The sequence below is a fragment of the Cupressus sempervirens genome, chromosome 8 (genome assembly GCF_028749045.1).
Source record: "Cupressus sempervirens isolate cs-2001-9-10 chromosome 8, ASM2874904v1, whole genome shotgun sequence".
Taxonomy (NCBI): domain Eukaryota; kingdom Viridiplantae; phylum Streptophyta; class Pinopsida; order Cupressales; family Cupressaceae; genus Cupressus; species Cupressus sempervirens.
Genome location: NC_143125.1, coordinates 242,240,366 through 242,246,993, shown reverse-complemented (window position 1 = coordinate 242,246,993; position 6,628 = coordinate 242,240,366).

Genomic DNA, 6,628 nt, shown 5'->3' with positions numbered 1-6,628 from the left:
AAACTCATTCTCAACTAAATCTGAATTTTCCATGTGCTCTTCAAACAAAGGATTGATAACTCCATGCAATGACCCTCTTTTAACGTTTTGACAAAAAATGGGTTGATCATCATCAGGATTCTCATCATATAAAGTGTTAATATATACCTTAAAACCATTACCCATCTCGTCTTCATGGAGACTTTTAGCATGTGAAGAAAAATTAGATCTACATGTGGACTCACCTTATACTCCATCAATGAAGCATGTAGAATATAAATCAAGGTTACTTTCATTCTCTCCATGTAGGTGATTCAAATGTCTTGCAAACTTGTCATTATTTATCTTACCAATAGGCGCCAATGCATTAACCTTAGGATCACTCATATACTGATCATCATTGTATTCATTCTCAAGACATTCATCTACACAATTAGGTAATCCATTCCTATAAACAACCTCTTTATTCTCGTATTGTGTAGACAAATCTTCATAGATTTCAACATCTAGCTGACTTGTATAACTCTGAACTTGAAATTCACTTTCAAATTTAGAAATAGAACTCATACCTTTACTAACATAAGAATACTCACTCTCGTCATTGCTTTCTTCTTCCCAACTTGCATCTGATTCATATGAAGATGAACATAGACTATGACTATTCTCTCCTTGACTTGAGTGACAAATCTCATCATTAGCTTCATATGACACCTCTTGATAATATATTGGATCAGCAACTTCATCATCATCATTTGAAAGATGACTTTCAGCATCTTTGTACTCATATTGAGATGCATATCTTTCAACTTCAACCTTTATAACATTCTCAACATAATGCAATCTCTTAATAAGATAATTCATTTCTTGTGTATCTGACTGATCAAGTGAATCTATCCAATCATCCACTACTGAAACATTACAAACATATGTGCTCTATTCCTCTAACTATAACTAAGATAAATGTGACTGACATTCTTCATCTTCTATTATCTCCATGACATGTCAGATCAGCAATATTAAACTCATGATCATAGGGATAACTCTCAACCTCCTCACTGGCACAAAATTGAGATATAGGTGCAGCAACCTCAAACTTTGAAGTGTTAGTTACATCATCATACATATAATCATATTGAGAAGAACTTACTATTGTAACTAAACCTTGATTCATAAAATTAACACAGTGATGAACCCTATCAAAGTCTAAAAAAGTTCTTATTGTTGCAACATCATGAGAACATGTTTCTTTATTTGCAATAAACTCATTCTTCTCTACACACACATTCTAATTTGAAATTTCAATCTGATTATTCATTACAATAGGGGTATTGATAAGCCTATTTGAAGCTAAAGCATCAACACCATGTTCAAATTTTCTTTCATGACCATTATATTGGAAATCATGCATAGCAAAATGACCTCTAATCAATCCATACTTCATATTATTCTCGATATCCCTAGCAGTCATAAAAGCCTAATATAATGTTTTTGGTTCTTTATCCCTTAGTAGATAATTCATTTTCTTGTCAAATGCATCAAAATAAATAGCTAAACACATTTGATCATTGGGTCTATAAATCTCAGGGATTTCATTCAAAACTCTTGCAAATCTAATGTTAAATTGATGGATAAGTTCATCACTCTGAATATGAATCTTCAAGAACTTATCAATAGAATCAGATATACTTACCCATTCTCCAAATTACTCCATGAAGGTGGAATGCAACTCACTCCAAGATGAAATAGATTGTGCTGGTAAAAAAGAAAACTAGTCCCTAGCATCACCTTCCAATGTCTGAACAAATAGCTTCATGTGAATTTCCTCATGAGAAATCTCATAGTCACCCATCAAATCAATGAATAACTCAACATGATGACTAGTTGAAACAAGATGGTTTCTACTAAACCTAGGCAAACATTTTCTAACATCATTAGGAATGACATTCGGGAAACCATGAATACCATCAAAATTTAATGGCATATACCGCTTGGTAGAAATAGATCTAGGAACTTCACTAACTGGTTGCATCTTAGGTGAAATGAATCTTGACATCCTTTAAAAATTTGAACCTCATTCACACTAATTTTGATTTGTAATTTGTAGCAAATCTATACAACCTTCTACCAAATGAACACTTCAAATACACTTCACAAACTATTCTCCTCTTCTTAGTGCTGAAACTTCACTTGACGAAGAACGCATATGTAAAACTTACTTTCTTTCATGACAAGAAAAACATCATGAAAATAAAATACCTCAAGTGTTGCTGCATGAAACCACTAATTTGCTAATTGGCTCAGTGCTAATCTCAATTCCTCACACCACTAATCATGCCCTTTGTAGAGTTGCCATCTCCTTGAGGAGAACTAAATGAAATCACAATTGTGGTTCATTTTTTATCATTTCAAAACTTATGACAACAGATCAAATAACACTTCTAAACTTATTAGTCAAAAACTTATATAGATCTCTCTTCTTTTTTTAAAAATTTGACACAACTTTTAGATCTACCTATTACAATTGAAAACTCTTGAAAACAGTTATACATAACTGATCTACACTAGTTCAAAGATCCTTTAGAGAGTCACCACTCACAATTGTGAGAAAAATTTTAACACATGATTCATACATGGAAGATCTAAACTAAAATTTCACTTTGTAGAATTTGCAAAACTTCAAAAATTTAGAAGAAAGAAATCACCATGAAACAATTCTGACTTTGAAATTACAGTAGTACTTTGGAAATAACAATTGGCTAAATTGACTAAAGATGAACACCTTTTAGTAATACAATTTACATTCAACCTCAAAGTTACTACTGCAAATGCATAAAACTTCACTGCGGTACATGATTTGGAGTAAGAAAACTAGAAAGAACATCAGAGAACTTATTGCTGAAACTTTTTAATGCACTTTTCCTACTATATTGAATCTCTTCTTTTCAAATTCTCAAGGTTTGTCTTAAATTTGATTCAATATAGTCCCCAGTAGAGTCAGCATTTTGTTGGTTGTTTGAAAATATTGGAGAGTTTTCAATTATCCCCCTGAGAAACTAGCATATCTAGGGGTAACTACCTCCCATTTTCAACATTCCATTTGTGATGACAGGCCAACTATAAGGCATGACCCTTCTTCTACTCCAAGCTCTCCTAAACCTAGGCAGGTAGACCTCAGATTCAATTGATACCATACCAGTGCAAAAACATATCCCTGAATCTGTTAAAGCAAATGAAAACCCCTTATATCTCTTAAAGCCTTATGTAGTAACAAAGAAGTGCAGTAGCTAATTACAACTCTATGAAATGCACAAGCTAAGTGAGGGTTAAACTTTGATAGCTCTTCAATATAAAATGGAAAGAACATTTGATTAATAATGTTGAATTAAACAAACCCTCAGATATGCAGCAGTAAGACATTAATGATCCTATAGCTAACCAATGCCTAATCCATTGGGAAAATCCATGAATCAAATGCATACATATGGATATCTGATACTTATGTATATATTTAGATATATGATCTATCTATTTACCTTGTAAATAAACATCAGTGCTTAATCCAAACCTCATTCTTACATGATAACCTTCTCAATAAAGCTACAACCCTGCTAATTCATTGAAGCATTTACATAGCCCCTTGAGTTACAAGCAATAATAAGACAACATACAACCTTAAGGGACTACAAATATGATCTAGGCTCTTTGTTCAAAGATCATAAAACATTGAAGCTCACTGAGATAGGAGACAAGATTCAAGATGAAACTCAACTTGTTGCTGCTCTTTGTATTATTTCCTTGAAATTATATGGTCGTATGCATGAAATGAAAAACATGAAACAACCTAATAGATCTGAACTATATGTATATTCCTTCCTATTTCTATTCACATGAGAGAATTATGCTAAAAAATATAGTGTCTTAGTATTTGGAATGCATCAAGACTGGAACCAAAATCCTGGTATCACAATAATGTGCAAATTTTCTCCAAAAAATTGGAACCTGTACAATGAAAAAGAATGAGATTCATATAGAGGAAGGAATTCCCAGATTGAATTTGCAATTGACATCTATCCACATGAAATTCCCTCTCTTTTCCATGAAAAGATGCTCCCTAATCTCTTTCCTCGATTGCCTATCAGATCCCTTTTCAATTTGCTTTTAGAAGCATCAAATATCTCAGAAATGTCATGATGAAAGATCATAACTGATTTTGACGTTAAAATGAATTCACAAGGTAAAAGTAACAAATTAGTTGAAAGTGGCCTCAAGAATGCAAGATAATCTTTCCTAGCTTACCTTTACCACATTTAGACTTCAAAAGATCTTGAAAAATGCTCTTTAACAATCCTTGATGCTCAATTATAAAATTTTCTTGTTCTACCACCAATGCCCTAGATTTTACAAATTGGCCTACAATACAAACCAGTGAGGACTTGTGCAACAATTGACTTTAGATTCAGAAAATTCATCTTGTGCCAGTTCTAGTGATATATAACAGTGCTATATTCGCCTACCAGAAACCCTCCTAAAGTCAATTTGAAAAAATGTCCCTCTCTGGTTATAAGAACCTGGTCTGCAACATCTTTTGAATTTAAAATTTGAAAATTTAAATTAAACTAAAGTTTAAACTTTAGTTTAAAAGTCATTTGAATTAAAAGAGATCTACACGTCACCCACTTGAAAAGGTATAATAATAAAATTTTATGACCTTAAAAATTTCCCTTTCCTTCAAATTCATGGTCAACCCTCTATTGACCAAGTGCCACGTGGTGCTTCCTAACTAGCTACCCGATCTGCATCATCTGCCACATCACCATCTACCTAGACCCAGTGCCACATGTTGATCTATGATTCATCCACTCCTTTCATTGAGCACAACATCATCATCTGAGTGGGCCCACTAACACATGTCAGTAGCTCGCTTACCCACATTGCTCAAACTTTAGGCACCTTCAGAAAGTAGGATTGCACTGACCATCAGATCACGACACATGTCGAGATCTAGTGGCTCCATCTTAAACTGCTGTTAATTTCCATCTCAGCATGTGTGAGACCTACTGCCACATGGCAGCATCCCACATTCCTGCATTCTTTATTGTGCATGCATCTTATTATTATTGGTATGCCCCCACCATCCAATGTAGCCACATGTCATCATTTCGAGCTCCATCGCCACATCAGTGAGCATGCATCTTCATCTAAGATTTGGCTTATGTTTTGTGCCAGTTGTCATGTCCAAGTCGATTGCAAGGGGGGGCCCTCATGCATGAGCAGGTGGCTTACGAAAGTTGGTGTCTTGAGACAAAATACATAATGTGTGCTTTCATATTTAATCATTTGAAAAAAAAATTTATTCATGAATGTGGGATTAAGAACCTAAACCCATGCTTCCATTTTGTAAAGCGTAGTGTCTGGAGCAAGTCAAAAGAAACTAGAGGCATGTAAATCACTACTACCTCTTTCAACAGTGTGGAACTCTTTGCCTTGAAACATGGACTGGCTTCATCTTTTAAAATGTGTGGATGATCCTTTCACTAATGGCGCCAGTTCTATTCTTTTACTTTGTTATTTCCTAATGCCATGAAACTCCCCTTTTCTTCAAGTGTGGAAACTTCTTCTTTGCATTTTCCTACCATGGTCTTCGTTGATTATATGTTGCCTTCTTTCCACATGGTTGAGTACATTTTTTCTGCCCTTTACAATAACCTACAACTTTTTCTTAGCATGGGGCTATGCTTCCCCTATCTCTATGTGTGAGGTGTTACATTCTATGGCTTTTCCAAGCCATGGTCAACTTTTATGCCCTGGACTACCCCTTTTCTTGATGCTCATTGTTGTCTTCCTTGCTCATGTGTATCTTTAACTGCAACAACCCTTTAATGCGTGGGTTCTCTCTTTTCCATTGTGTGACTTCTTCTTTAATGTCCATGGGCTTGTTTTTAGTCTGTTCTTCAAGCTCCCCTAATCGGCTTTGCTGATGGGCACCTCTCTTTTTACTGGCAGCTCTTTTTCTTTAAACAATGCATGGAGATTTCTTTGACTGGTGATTTTCCTTGTATGTGTTTTCTTTTTTCAAACGTCTCTGCCCCTCCACGTAGGCTACTCTACTGCAAATGGAGTCTTCAATTACATTTGACTGCATGTTTAAGATAGCCACTTCTAAAGCTACTTCCTCTGTTATCTTCTTCTCAGGCATGCAACTCTACTTCCATTGGAGGCTTCCCTCTTCAATTGTGTGGGTTATATGCCTTGGTAAATTTTTGAATTCCTTTGGTGTGTACTTCCAACACTAATGCTCCATGCGGTTCCTATGCTTTTATACTGCTGCTTGATGACTATGCTCTAACTCACTTTCTTGCATTCAAAAATGTAGCTCTTCTTGCATGGCTTCTTTATAGCTGCTTCCCATATCAGCTGAAATCTTTGATGGCTCTCTTATACATGTGAAACTCCCTTTTAGAATAAAGTCTTCTTCATCCTTGAACTGGTTTGGAAAAGATTTACTTTGCATATTCTTTTCTCCAAGATAAATCAATTGAAGGGATTCATCCTTTGAGTCCAGGATGTCTTCGAGTCTAGTGATTTGCTCCTCACCATTTGCATTTGAAGAAACACCCTTCTGCATTATAGGAATCATTCCAAATATTTT